The 14,746-nt window shown below is 38.3% G+C and overlaps 4 non-coding genes across 4 annotated transcripts; all 4 read left to right on the top strand.

Moving 5' to 3' along the window:
• The first annotated feature begins 13,625 nt into the window (after positions 1 to 13,625).
• Positions 13,626 to 13,789, top strand: LOC135028226 (U1 spliceosomal RNA). The gene has a single exon (XR_010224576.1). It is a non-coding gene; the product is annotated as a U1 spliceosomal RNA (small nuclear RNA).
• Positions 13,790 to 13,848: 59 nt separating this feature from the next.
• LOC135028421 (U5 spliceosomal RNA) lies at positions 13,849 to 13,965 on the top strand. Its single transcript, XR_010224731.1, has one exon. It is a non-coding gene; the product is annotated as a U5 spliceosomal RNA (small nuclear RNA).
• A 274-nt stretch (positions 13,966 to 14,239) lies between these two features.
• Positions 14,240 to 14,355, top strand: LOC135028405 (U5 spliceosomal RNA). Its single transcript, XR_010224716.1, has one exon. It is a non-coding gene; the product is annotated as a U5 spliceosomal RNA (small nuclear RNA).
• A 275-nt stretch (positions 14,356 to 14,630) lies between these two features.
• LOC135028414 (U5 spliceosomal RNA) lies at positions 14,631 to 14,746 on the top strand. Its single transcript, XR_010224725.1, has one exon. It is a non-coding gene; the product is annotated as a U5 spliceosomal RNA (small nuclear RNA).

Below are 14,746 nucleotides of genomic sequence, written 5' to 3'. Positions count from 1 at the left end.
TGGGAGAAAAATGCAAAGGTACAATACAGCTTTTCCTTGCCGATATCTCTCTTTTGCAAAGAGATAGGCATTGGAAAATTCAGGGCTATAACGTGTAGATGAAGCACTAATAGGAGGCTTTAAAATTTTCATTCTAGTGTCCTTCGTTTGGGAGAAAAATGCAAAGGTACAATACAGCTTTTCCTTGCCGATATCTCTCTTTTGCAAAGAGATAGGCATTGGAAAATTCAGGGCTATAACGTGTAGATGAAGCACTAACAGGAGGCTTTAAAATTTTCATTCTAGTGTCTTTCGTTTGGGAGAAAAATGCAAAGGTACAATACAGTTTTTCCTTGCCGATATCTCTCTTTTGCAAAGAGCTAGGCATTGGAAAATTCAGGGCTATAACGTGTAGATGAAGCACTAACAGGAGGCTTTAAAATTTTCATTCTAGTGTCTTTCGTTTGGGAGAAAAATGCAAAGGTACAATACAGCTTTTCCTTGCCGATATCTCTCTTTTGCAAAGAGATAGGCATTTGAAAATTCAGAGCTATAACGTGTAGATGAAGCACTAACAGAAGGCTTTAAAATTTTCATTCTAGTGTCCTTCGTTTGGGAGAAAAATGCAAAGGTACAATACAGCTTTTCCTTGCCGATATCTCTCTTTTGCAAAGAGATAGGCATTGGAAAATTCAGGGCTATAACGTGTAGATGAAGCACTAACAGGAGGCTTTAAAATTTTCATTCTAGTGTCTTTCGTTTGGGAGAAAAATGCAAAGGTACAATACAGCTTTTCCTTGCCGATATCTCTCTTTTGCAAAGAGATAGGCATTTGAAAATTCAGGGCTATAACGTGTAGATGAAGCACTAACAGAAGGCTTTAAAATTTTCATTCTAGTGTCCTTCGTTTGGGAGAAAAATGCAAAGGTACAATACAGCTTTTCCTTGCCGATATCTCTCTTTTGCAAAGAGATAGGCATTGGAAAATTCAGGGCTATAACGTGTAGATGAAGCACTAATAGGAGGCTTTAAAATTTTCATTCTAGTGTCCTTCGTTTGGGAGAAACATGCAAAGGTACAATACAGCTTTTCCTTGCCGATATCTCTCTTTTGCAAAGAGCTAGGCATTGGAAAATTCAGGGCTATAACGTGTAGATGAAGCACTAATAGGAGGCTTTAAAATTTTCATTCTAGTGTCTTTCGTTTGGGAGAAAAATGCAAAAGTACAATGCTGCTTTTCCTTGCCGATATCTCTCTTTTGCAAAGAGATAGGCATTGGAAAATTCAGGGCTATAACGTGTAGATGAAGCACTAACAGGAGGCTTTAAAATTTTCATTCTAGTGTCCTTCGTTTGGGAGAAAAATGCAAAGGTACAATACAGCTTTTCCTTGCCAATATCTCTCTTTTGCAAAGAGCTAGGCATTGGAAAATTCAGGGCTATAACGTGTAGATGAAGCACTAACAGGAGGCTTTAAAATTTTCATTCTAGTGTCTTTCGTTTGGGAGAAAAATGCAAAGGTACAATACAGCTTTTCCTTGCCGATATCTCTCTTTTGCAAAGAGATAGGCATTTGAAAATTCAGGGCTATAACGTGTAGATGAAGCATTAACAGAAGGCTTTAAAATTTTCATTCTAGTGTCCTTCGTTTGGGAGAAAAATGCAAAGGTACAATACAGCTTTTCCTTGCCGATATCTCTCTTTTGCAAAGAGATAGGCATTGGAAAATTCAGGGCTATAACGTGTAGATGAAGCACTAATAGGAGGCTTTAAAATTTTCATTCTAGTGTCCTTCGTTTGGGAGAAACATGCAAAGGTACAATACAGCTTTTCCTTGCCGATATCTCTCTTTTGCAAAGAGATAGGCATTGGAAAATTCAGGGCTATAACGTGTAGATGAAGCACTAACAGGAGGCTTTAAAATTTTCATTCTAGTGTCTTTCGTTTGGGAGAAAAATGCAAAGGTACAATACAGCTTTTCCTTGCCAATATCTCTCTTTTGCAAAGAGCTAGGCATTGGAAAATTCAGGGCTATAACGTGTAGATGAAGCACTAACAGGAGGCTTTAAAATTTTCATTCTAGTGTCTTTCGTTTGGGAGAAAAATGCAAAGGTACAATACAGCATTTCCTTGCCGATATCTCTCTTTTGCAAAGAGATAGGCTTTGGAAAATTCAGGGCTATTACGTGTAGATGAAGCACTAAAAGGAGGCTTTAAAATTTTCATTCTAGTGTCTTTCGTTTGGGAGAAAAATGTAAAAGTACAATGCAGCTTTTCCTTGCCGATATCTCTCTTTTGCAAAGAGATAGGCATTGGAAAATTCAGGGCTATAACGTGTAGATGAAGCACTAACAGGAGGCTTTAAAATTTTCATTCTAGTGTCTTTCGTTTGGGAGAAAAATGTAAAAGTACAATGCAGCATTTCCTTGCCGATATCTCTCTTTTGCAAAGAGATAGGCATGAGAAAATTCAGGGCTATAACGTGTATATGAAGCACTAACAGGAGGCTTTAAAATTTTCATTCTAGTGTCTTTCGTTTGGGAGAAAAATGCAAAGGTACAATACAGATTTTCCTTGCCGATATCTCTCTTTTGCTAAGAGATAGGCATTGGAAAATTCAGGGCTATAACGTGTAGATGAAGCACTAACAGGAGGCTTTAAAATTTTCATTCTAGTGTCCTTCGTTTGGGAGAAAAATGCAAAGGTACAATACAGCTTTTCCTTGCCGATATCTCTCTTTTGCAAAGAGATAGGCATTGGAAAATTCAGGGCTATAACGTGTAGATGAAGCACTAACAGGAGGCTTTAAAATTTTCATTCTAGTGTCTTTCGTTTGGGAGAAAAATGCAAAGGTACAATACAGCTTTTCCTTGCCGATATCTCTCTTTTGCAAAGAGCTAGGCATTGGAAAATTCAGGGCTATAACGTGTAGATGAAGCACTAACAGCAGACTTTAAAATTTTCATTCTAGTGTCTTTCGTTTGGGAGAAAACTGCAAAGGTACAATACAGCTTTTCCTTGCCAATATCTCTCTTTTGCAAAGAGCTAGGCATTGGAAAATTCAGGGCTATAACGTGTAGATGAAGCACTAACAGGAGGCTTTAAAATTTTCATTCTAGTGTCTTTCGTTTGGGAGAAAAATGCAAAGGTACAATACAGTTTTTCCTTGCCGATATCTCTCTTTTGCAAAGAGATAGGCATTGGAAAATTCAGGGCTATAACGTTTAGATGAAGCACTAACAGGAGGCTTTAAAAATTTCATTCTAGTGTCTTTCGTTTGGGAGAAAAATGCAAAGGTACAATACAGCTTTTCCTTGCCGATATCTCTCTTTTGCAAAGAGATAGGCATTGGAAAATTCAGGGCTATAACGTGTAGATGAAGCACTAACAGGAGGCTTTAAAATTTTCATTCTAGTGTCCTTCGTTTGGGAGAAAAATGCAAAGGTACATTACAGCTTTTCCTTGCCGATATCTCTCTTTTGCAAAGAGATAGGCATTGGAAAATTCAGGGCTATAACGTGTAGATGAAGCACTAACAGGAGGCTTTAAAATTTTCATTCTAGTGTCTTTCGTTTGGGAGAAAAATGCAAAGGTACAATACAGCTTTTCCTTGCCAATATCTCTCTTTTGCAAAGAGCTAGGCATTGGAAAATTCAGGGCTATAACGTGTAGATGAAGCACTAACAGGAGGCTTTAAAATTTTCATTCTAGTGTCTTTCGTTTGGGAGAAAAATGCAAAAGTACAATGCTGCTTTTCCTTGCCGATATCTCTCTTTTGCAAAGAGATAGGCATTGGAAAATTCAGGGCTATAACGTGTAGATGAAGCACTAACAGGAGGCTTTAAAATTTTCATTCTAGTGTCTTTCGTTTGGGAGAAAAATGCAAAAGTACAATGCTGCTTTTCCTTGCCGATATCTCTCTTTTGCAAAGAGATAGGCATTGGAAAATGCAGGGCTATAACATGTAGATGAAGCACTAACAGGAGGCTTTAAAATTTTCATTCTAGTGTCTTTCGTTTGGGAGAAAAATGCAAAAGTACAATGCTGCTTTTCCTTGCCGATATCTCTCTTTTGCAAAGAGATAGGCATTGGAAAATGCAGGGCTATAACGTGCAGATGAAGCACTAACAGGAGGCTTTAACATTTTCATTCTAGTGTCTTTCGTTTGGGAGAAAAATGCAAAGGTACAATACAGCTTTTCCTTGCCAATATCTCTCTTTTGCAAAGAGCTAGGCATTGGAAAATGCAGGGCTATAACGTGTAGATGAAGCACTAACAGGAGGCTTTACAATTTTCATTCTAGTGTCTTTCGTTTGGGAGAAAAATGCAAAGGTACAATGCTGCTTTTCCTTGCCGTTATCTCTCTTTTGCAAAGAGATAGGCATTGGAAAATGCAGGGCTATAACGTGTAGATGAAGCACTAACAGGAGGCTTTTAAATTTTCATTCTAGTGTCCTTCGTTTGGGAGAAAAATGCAAAGGTACAATACAGTTTTTCCTTGCCGATATCTCTCTTTTGAAAAGAGATAGGCATTGGAAAATTCAGGGCTATAACGTGTAGATGAAGCACTAACAGGAGGCTTTAAAATTTTCATTCTAGTGTCTTTCGTTTGGGAGAAAAATGCAAAGGTACAATACAGCTTTTCCTTACCAATATCTCTCTTTTGCAAAGAGCTAGGCATTGGAAAATTCAGGGCTATAACGTGTAGATGAAGCACTAACAGGAGGCTTTAAAATTTTCATTCTAGTGTCTTTCGTTTGGGAGAAAAATGCAAAAGTACAATGCAGCTTTTCCTTGCCGATATCTCTCTTTTGCAAAGAGATAGGCATTGGAAAATGCAGGGCTATAACGTGTAGATGAAGCACTAACAGTAGGCTTTAAAAATTTCATTCTAGTGTCTTTCGTTTGGGAGAAAAATGCAAAGGTACAATACAGCTTTTCCTTGCCGATATCTCTCTTTTGCAAAGAGATAGGCATTGGAAAATGCAGGGCTATAACGTGTAGATGAAGCACTAACAGTAGGCTTTAAAAATTTCATTCTAGTGTCTTTCGTTTGGGAGAAAAATGCAAAGGTACAATACAGCTTTTCCTTGCCGATATCTCTCTTTTGCAAAGAGATAGGCATTGGAAAATTCAGGGCTATAACGTGTAGATGAAGCACTAACAGGAGGCTTTAAATTTTTCATTCTAGTGTCTTTCGTTTGGGAGAAAAATGCAAAGGTACAATACAGTTTTTCCTTGCCGATATCTCTCTTTTGCAAAGAGATAGGCATTGGAAAATTCAGGGCTATAACGTGTAGATGAAGCACTAACAGGAGGCTTTAAAATTTTCATTCTAGTGTCTTTCGTTTGGGAGAAAAATGCAAAGGTACAATACAGCATTTCCTTGCCGATATCTCTCTTTTGCAAAGAGATAGGCATTGGAAAATTCAGGGCTATTACGTGTAGATGAAGCACTAAAAGGAGGCTTTAAAATTTTCATTCTAGTGTCTTTCGTTTGGGAGAAAAATGTAAAAGTACAATGCAGCTTTTCCTTGCCGATATCTCTCTTTTGCAAAGAGATAGGCATTGGAAAATTCAGGGCTATAACGTGTAGATGAAGCACAAACAGGAGGCTTTAAAATTTTCATTCTAGTGTCTTTCGTTTGGGAGAAAAATGCAAAAGTACAATGCAGCTTTTCCTTGCCGATATCTCTCTTTTGCAAAGAGATAGGCATTGGAAAATTCAGGGCTATAACGTGTATATGAAGCACTAACAGGAGGCTTTAAAATTTTCATTCTAGTGTCTTTCGTTTGGGAGAAAAATGCAAAGGTACAATACAGCTTTTCCTTGCCGATATCTCTCTTTTGCTAAGAGATAGGCATTGGAAAATTCAGGGCTATAACGTGTAGATGAAGCACTAAAAGGAGGCTTTAAAATTTTCATTCTAGTGTCCTTCGTTTGGGAGAAAAATGCAAAGGTACAATACAGCTTTTCCTTGCCGATATCTCTCTTTTGCAAAGAGATAGGCATTGGAAAATTCAGGGCTATAACGTGTAGATGAAGCACTAACAGGAGGCTTTAAAATTTTCATTCTAGTGTCTTTCGTTTGGGAGAAAAATGCAAAGGTACAATACAGCATTTCCTTGCCGATATCTCTCTTTTGCAAAGAGATAGGCATTGGAAAATTCAGGGGTATTACGTGTAGATGAAGCACTAAAAGGAGGCTTTAAAATTTTCATTCTAGTGTCTTTCGTTTGGGAGAAAAATGTAAAAGTACAATGCAGCTTTTCCTTGCCGATATCTCTCTTTTGCAAAGAGATATGCATTGGAAAATTCAGGGCTATAACGTGTAGATGAAGCACTAACAGGAGGCTTTAAAATTTTCATTCTAGTGTCTTTCGTTTGGGAGAAAAATGTAAAAGTACAATGCAGCTTTTCCTTGCCGATATCTCTCTTTTGCAAAGAGATAGGCATTGGAAAATTCAGGGCTATAACGTGTATATGAAGCACTAACAGGAGGCTTTAAAATTTTCATTCTAGTGTCTTTCGTTTGGGAGAAAAATGCAAAGGTACAATACAGCTTTTCCTTGCCAATATCTCTCTTTTGCAAAGAGCTAGGCATTGGAAAATTCAGGGCTATAACGTGTAGATGAAGCAATAACAGGAGGCTTTAAAATTTTCATTCTAGTGTCTTTCGTTTGGGAGAAAAATGCAAAGGTACAATACAGCATTTCCTTGCCGATATCTCTCTTTTGCAAAGAGATAGGCATTGGAAAATTCAGGGCTATTACGTGTAGATGAAGCACTAAAAGGAGGCTTTAAAATTTTCATTCTAGTGTCTTTCGTTTGGGAGAAAAATGTAAAAGTACAATGCAGCTTTTCCTTGCCGATATCTCTCTTTTGCAAAGAGATAGGCATTGGAAAATTCAGGGCTATAACGTGTAGATGAAGCACTAACAGGAGGCTTTAAAATTTTCATTCTAGTGTCTTTCGTTTGGGAGAAAAATGCAAAGGTACAATACAGCTTTTCCTTGCCAATATCTCTCTTTTGCAAAGAGCTAGGCATTGGAAAATTCAGGGCTATAACGTGTAGATGAAGCACTAACAGGAGGCTTTAAAATTTTCATTCTAGTGTCTTTCGTTTGGGAGAAAAATGCAAAGGTACAATACAGCATTTCCTTGCCGATATCTCTCTTTTGCAAAGAGATAGGCATTGGAAAATTCAGGGCTATTACGTGTAGATGAAGCACTAAAAGGAGGCTTTAAAATTTTCATTCTAGTGTCTTTCGTTTGGGAGAAAAATGTAAAAGTACAATGCAGCTTTTCCTTGCCGATATCTCTCTTTTGCAAAGAGATAGGCATTGGAAAATTCAGGGCTATAACGTGTAGATGAAGCACTAACAGGAGGCTTTAAAATTTTCATTCTAGTGTCTTTCGTTTGGGAGAAAAATGTAAAAGTACAATGCAGCTTTTCCTTGCCGATATCTCTCTTTTGCAAAGAGATAGGCATTGGAAAATTCAGGGCTATAACGTGTATATGAAGCACTAACAGGAGGCTTTAAAATTTTCATTCTAGTGTCTTTCGTTTGGGAGAAAAATGCAAAGGTACAATACAGCTTTTCCTTGCCGATATCTCTCTTTTGCTAAGAGATAGGCATTGGAAAATTCAGGGCTATAACGTGTAGATGAAGCACTAAAAGGAGGCTTTAAAATTTTCATTCTAGTGTCCTTCGTTTGGGAGAAAAATGCAAAGGTACAATACAGCTTTTCCTTGCCGATATCTCTCTTTTGCAAAGAGATAGGCATTGGAAAATTCAGGGCTATAACGTGTAGATGAAGCACTAATAGGAGGCTTTAAAATTTTCATTCTAGTGTCCTTCGTTTGGGAGAAAAATGCAAAGGTACAATACAGCTTTTCCTTGCCGATATCTCTCTTTTGCAAAGAAATAGGCATTGGAAAATTCAGGGCTATAACGTGTAGATGAAGCACTAACAGGAGGCTTTAAAATTTTCATTCTAGTGTCTTTCGTTTGGGAGAAAAATGCAAAGGTACAATACAGCTTTTCCTTGCCGATATCTCTCTTTTGCAAAGAGCTAGGCATTGGAAAATTCAGGGCTATAACGTGTAGATGAAGCACTAACAGTAGACTTTAAAATTTTCATTCTAGTGTCTTTCGTTTGGGAGAAAAATGCAAAGGTACAATACAGCTTTTCCTTGCCAATATCTCTCTTTTGCAAAGAGCTAGGCATTGGAAAATTCAGGGCTATAACGTGTAGATAAAGCACTAACAGGAGGCTTTAAAATTTTCATTCTAGTGTCTTTCGTTTGGGAGAAAAATGCAAAAGTACAATGCTGCTTTTCCTTGCCGATATCTCTCTTTTGCAAAGAGATAGGCATTGGAAAATTCAGGGCTATAACGTGTAGATGAAGCACTTACAGGAGGCTTTAAAATTTTCATTCTAGTGTCCTTCGTTTGGGAGAAAAATGCAAAGGTACAATACAGCTTTTCCTTGCCAATATCTCTCTTTTGCAAAGAGCTAGGCATTGGAAAATTCAGGGCTATAACGTGTAGATGAAGCACTAACAGGAGGCTTTAAAATTTTCATTCTAGTGTCTTTCGTTTGGGAGAAAAATGCAAAGGTACAATACAGCATTTCCTTGCCGATATCTCTCTTTTGCAAAGAGATAGGCATTGGAAAATTCAGGGCTATTACGTGTAGATGAAGCACTAAAAGGAGGCTTTAAAATTTTCATTCTAGTGTCTTTCGTTTGGGAGAAAAATGTAAAAGTACAATGCAGCTTTTCCTTGCCGATATCTCTCTTTTGCAAAGAGATAGGCATTGGAAAATTCAGGGCTATAACGTGTAGATGAAGCACTAACAGGAGGCTTTAAAATTTTCATTCTAGTGTCTTTCGTTTGGGAGAAAAATGTAAAAGTACAATGCAGCTTTTCCTTGCCGATATCTCTCTTTTGCAAAGAGATAGGCATTGGAAAATTCAGGGTTATAACGTGTATATGAAGCACTAACAGGAGGCTTTAAAATTTTCATTCTAGTGTCTTTCGTTTGGGAGAAAAATGCAAAGGTACAATACAGCTTTTCCTTGCCGATATCTCTCTTTTGCTAAGAGATAGGCATTGCAAAATTCAGGGCTATAACGTGTAGATGAAGCACTAAAAGGAGGCTTTAAAATTTTCATTCTAGTGTCCTTCGTTTGGGAGAAAAATGCAAAGGTACAATACAGCTTTTCCTTGCCGATATCTCTCTTTTGCAAAGAGATAGGCATTGGAAAATTCAGGGCTATAACGTGTAGATGAAGCACTAATAGGAGGCTTTAAAATTTTCATTCTAGTGTCCTTCGTTTGGGAGAAACATGCAAAGGTACAATACAGCTTTTCCTTGCCGATATCTCTCTTTTGCAAAGAGATAGGCATTGGAAAATTCAGGGCTATAACGTGTAGATGAAGCACTAACAGGAGGCTTTAAAATTTTCATTCTAGTGTCTTTCGTTTGGGAGAAAAATGCAAAGGTACAATACAGCTTTTCCTTGCCGATATCTCTCTTTTGCAAAGAGCTAGGCATTGGAAAATTCAGGGCTATAACGTGTAGATGAAGCACTAATAGGAGGCTTTAAAATTTTCATTCTAGTGTCTTTCGTTTGGGAGAAAAATGCAAAAGTACAATGCTGCTTTTCCTTGCCGATATCTCTCTTTTGCAAAGAGATAGGCATTGGAAAATGCAGGGCTATAACATGTAGATGAAGCACTAACAGGAGGCTTTAAAATTTTCATTCTAGTGTCTTTCGTTTGGGAGAAAAATGCAAAGGTACAATACAGCTTTTCCTTGCCAATATCTCTCTTTTGCAAAGAGCTAGGCATTGGAAAATGCAGGGCTATAACGTGTAGATGAAGCACTAACAGGAGGCTTTACAATTTTCATTCTAGTGTCTTTCGTTTGGGAGAAAAATGCAAAGGTACAATGCTGCTTTTCCTTGCCGATATCTCTCTTTTGCAAAGAGATAGGCATTGGAAAATGCAGGGCTATAACGTGTAGATGAAGCACTAACAGGAGGCTTTTAAATTTTCATTCTAGTGTCCTTCGTTTGGGAGAAAAATGCAAAGGTACAATACAGTTTTTCCTTGCCGATATCTCTCTTTTGAAAAGAGATAGGCATTGGAAAATTCAGGGCTATAACGTGTAGATGAAGCACTAACAGGAGGCTTTAAAATTTTCATTCTAGTGTCTTTCGTTTGGGAGAAAAATGCAAAGGTACAATACAGCTTTTCCTTGCCAATATCTCTCTTTTGCAAAGAGCTAGGCATTGGAAAATTCAGGGCTATAACGTGTAGATGAAGCACTAACAGGAGGCTTTAAAATTTTCATTCTAGTGTCTTTCGTTTGGGAGAAAAATGCAAAAGTACAATGCAGCTTTTCCTTGCCGATATCTCTCTTTTGCAAAGAGATAGGCATTGGAAAATGCAGGGCTATAACGTGTAGATGAAGCACTAACAGTAGGCTTTAAAAATTTCATTCTAGTGTCTTTCGTTTGGGAGAAAAATGCAAAAGTACAATGCAGCTTTTCCTTGCCGATATCTCTCTTTTGCAAAGAGATAGGCATTGGAAAATTCAGGGCTATAACGTGTAGATGAAGCACTAATAGGAGGCTTTAAAATTTTCATTCTAATGTCCTTCGTTTGGGAGAAAAATGCAAAGGTACAATACAGCTTTTCCTTGCCGATATCTCTCTTTTGCAAAGAGATAGGCATTGGAAAATTCAGGGCTATAACATGTAGATGAAGCACTAACAGGAGGCTTTAAAATTTTCATTCTAGTGTCTTTCGTTTGGGAGAAAAATGCAAAGGTACAATACAGCTTTTCCTTGCCGATATCTCTCTTTTGCAAAGAGATAGGCATTGGAAAATTCAGGGCTATAACGTGTAGATGAAGCACTAACAGGAGGCTTTAAAATTTTCATTCTAGTGTCCTTCGTTTGGGAGAAAAATGCAAAGGTACAATACAGCTTTTCCTTGCCGATATCTCTCTTTTGCAAAGAGATAGGCATTGGACAAATTCAGGGCTATAACGTGTAGATGAAGCACTAACAGGAGGCTTTAAAATTTTCATTCTAGTGTCTTTCGTTTGGGAGAAAAATGCAAAGGTACAATACAGCTTTTCCTTGCCAATATCTCTCTTTTGCAAAGAGCTAGGCATTGGAAAATTCAGGGCTATAACGTGTAGATGAAGCACTAACAGGAGGCTTTAAAATTTTCATTCTAGTGTCTTTCGTTTGGGAGAAAAATGCAAAGGTACAATACAGCTTTTCCTTGCCAATATCTCTCTTTTGCAAAGAGCTAGGCATTGGAAAATTCAGGGCTATAACGTGTAGATGAAGCACTAACAGGAGGCTTTAAAATTTTCATTCTAGTGTCTTTCGTTTGGGAGAAAAATGCAAAAGTACAATGCAGCTTTTCCTTGCCGATATCTCTCTTTTGCAAAGAGATAGGCATTGGAAAATGCAGGGCTATAACGTGTAGATGAAGCACTAACAGTAGGCTTTAAAAATTTCATTCTAGTGTCTTTCGTTTGGGAGAAAAATGCAAAAGTACAATGCAGCTTTTCCTTGCCGATATCTCTCTTTTGCAAAGAGATAGGCATTGGAAAATTCAGGGCTATACCGTGTAGATGAAGCACTAACAGGAGGCTTTTACATTTTCATTCTAGTGTCCTTCGTTTGGGAGAAAAATGCAAAGGTACAATACAGCTTTTCCTTGCCGATATCTCTCTTTTGCAAAGAGCTAGGCATTGGAAAATTCAGGGCTATAACGTGTAGATGAAGCACTAACAGGAGGCTTTAAAATTTTCATTCTAGTGTCTTTCGTTTGGGAGAAAAATGCAAAGGTACAATACAGTTTTTCCTTGCCGATATCTCTCTTTTGCAAAGAGATAGGCATTGGAAAATTCAGGGCTATAACGTGTAGATGAAGCACTAACAGGAGGCTTTAAAATTTTCATTCTAGTGTCCTTCGTTTGGGAGAAAAATGCAAAGGTACAATACAGCTTTTCCTTGCCAATATCTCTCTTTTGCAAAGAGCTAGGCATTGGAAAATTCAGGGCTATACCGTGTAGATGAAGCACTAACAGGAGGCTTTTACATTTTCATTCTAGTGTCCTTCGTTTGGGAGAAAAATGCAAAGGTACAATACAGCTTTTCCTTGCCGATATCTCTCTTTTGCAAAGAGATAGGCATTGGAAAATTCAGGGCTATAACGTGTAGATGAAGCACTAATAGGAGGCTTTAAAATTTTCATTCTAGTGTCCTTCGTTTGGGAGAAAAATGCAAAGGTACAATACAGCTTTTCCTTGCCGATATCTCTCTTTTGCAAAGAGATAGGCATTGGAAAATTCAGGGCTATAACGTGTAGATGAAGCACTAACAGGAGGCTTTAAAATTTTCATTCTAGTGTCTTTCGTTTGGGAGAAAAATGCAAAGGTACAATACAGCTTTTCCTTGCCGATATCTCTCTTTTGCAAAGAGCTAGGCATTGGAAAATTCAGGGCTATAACGTGTAGATGAAGCACTAATAGGAGGCTTTAAAATTTTCATTCTAATGTCCTTCGTTTGGGAGAAAAATGCAAAGGTACAATACAGCTTTTCCTTGTCGATATCTCTCTTTTGCAAAGAGATAGGCATTGGAAAATTCAGGGCTATAACGTGTATATGAAGCACTAACAGGAGGCTTTAAAATTTTCATTCTAGTGTCTTTCGTTTGGGAGAAAAATGCAAAGGTACAATACAGCTTTTCCTTGCCGATATCTCTCTTTTGCAAAGAGCTAGGCATTGGAAAATTCAGGGCTATAACGTGTAGATGAAGCTCTAACAGTAGACTTTAAAATTTTCATTCTAGTGTCTTTCGTTTGGGAGAAAAATGCAAAGGTACAATACAGCTTTTCCTTGCCAATATCTCTCTTTTGCAAAGAGCTAGGCATTGGAAAATTCAGGGCTATAACGTGTAGATGAAGCACTAACAGGAGGCTTTAAAATTTTCATTCTAGTGTCTTTCGTTTGGGAGAAAAATGCAAAGGTACAATACAGCTTTTCCTTGCCGATATCTCTCTTTTGCAAAGAGATAGGCATTGGAAAATTCAGGGCTATAACGTGTAGATGAAGCAATAACAGGAGGCTTTAAAATTTTCATTCTAGTGTCTTTCGTTTGGGAGAAAAATCAGCTTGAATGCTTCAGGGGCTGGGGCATAGCCAACATGAGCCCCACACCGAAGGAGGGTGGAGGTGTTTAATGCAAACTAGGGGTCAGACAAGCGCCGCAAAAGGCCACCATGCCCTGCACGCCCCTTTTCTGTTTTCATATGCAGACGAGGGTTGAAGCCAACTTTGACCCACTGCTTGGATGACATCACCATATGCAAATCCATCTGCGGCAGGCCTTCCCCCAGGAATGCTTGCACTAGTTGTTGCATTTGGTTTGTTGTTTGGGGGTGCTTCAGTATTAGGCAGCCTTCTGCCCTCCCATGTTCATCTGAAAATATGTGTTCTCCCTGCAGTTGTTGTCCCCAGATGAGAGTTCCCTTGTGCTGCCTCAGTTGAATCTCCTTAACTTGACAGAGATGTGCCTGAGCAGCGGCCCTCCCCAGCTCTATCCCAAATCATACTTATTTTGCATAGGAGATACCATGGTCATAAGGATTATTCTCCCAGGGTGAGGTTCATTCATTGCATTCTGGGTATGCTGACCCCTGTGATTTCCCCAAATGTGGGAAACTCGACTGCTTTATTTGTGGTAGTGGGGGACTGTGTTTGTGTTTTCCTCTGGTCAGCTCTGGTAAAAGTCAGATTTCTTTGTTTCAGAGCCTTGTTCTTCTTTTGAGAGTTCCCTTGTGCTAGTTCTTCAGAACGAACAAATCTTTTGCCTTTTACTAAAGATTTCCGTGGAGAGGAGCAAAACTGAGTTTTATCTCAATTTTTGCATGCCCCGTCTTATTGGGGTTTCTTTTATCAGTTTAAAGATAGAACGAGTGTGCTTTAATGTAAGCTCATTTGCGTAGAAATGACAGTAAATGTTTGTTTCTTTTCAAACAGAACTTTCTTGACTATACTAATTGCTTGAAAGATCTGGGAGCACATGGAAAAGAGTACAAACCATGTTTATAGCAAGGGGAAGCCTGGTGAGAAATCTGCTTTCTTTCTTTCAAATTGGGTGCTCACTTTGAGCTGAATGAGGACTGCTGGCATGGCACTCAGGCGACAGGTAGAATCTTGGTCATGCTGTGGTTTCTCTTCAGAACGAACAAATCTTTCGCCTTTTACTAAAGATTTCCGTGGAGAGGAGCAAAACTGAGTTTTATCTCAATTTTTGCATGCCCCATCTTATTGGGGTTTTATTTTATTGGTTTAAAGATAGAACGAGTGTGCTTTAATGTAAGCTCATTTGCATAGAAATGACAGTAAATGTTTGTTTCTTTTCAAACAGAACTTTCTTGACCACACTAATTGTTTGAAAGATCTGGGAGCACATGGAAAAGAGTACAAACCATGTTTATAGCAAGGGGAAGCCTGGTGAGAAATCTGCTTTCTTTCATTCAAATTGGGTGCTCACTTTGAGCTGAATGAGAACTGCTGGCATGGCACTCAGGCGACAGGTGGAATCTTGGTCATGCTCTGGTTTCTCTTCAGAACTAACAAATATTTCGCCTTTTATTAAAGATTTCCGTGGAGAGGAGCAAAACTGAGTTTTATCTCAATTTTTGCATGCCCCATATTATTGGGGTT

This window comes from Pseudophryne corroboree, unplaced genomic scaffold (genome assembly GCF_028390025.1).
Source record: "Pseudophryne corroboree isolate aPseCor3 unplaced genomic scaffold, aPseCor3.hap2 scaffold_475, whole genome shotgun sequence".
Classification (NCBI taxonomy): domain Eukaryota; kingdom Metazoa; phylum Chordata; class Amphibia; order Anura; family Myobatrachidae; genus Pseudophryne; species Pseudophryne corroboree.
The sequence above is the reverse complement of the archived record's forward strand: the minus strand, read 5'-3'. Positions and strand labels throughout refer to the sequence as shown.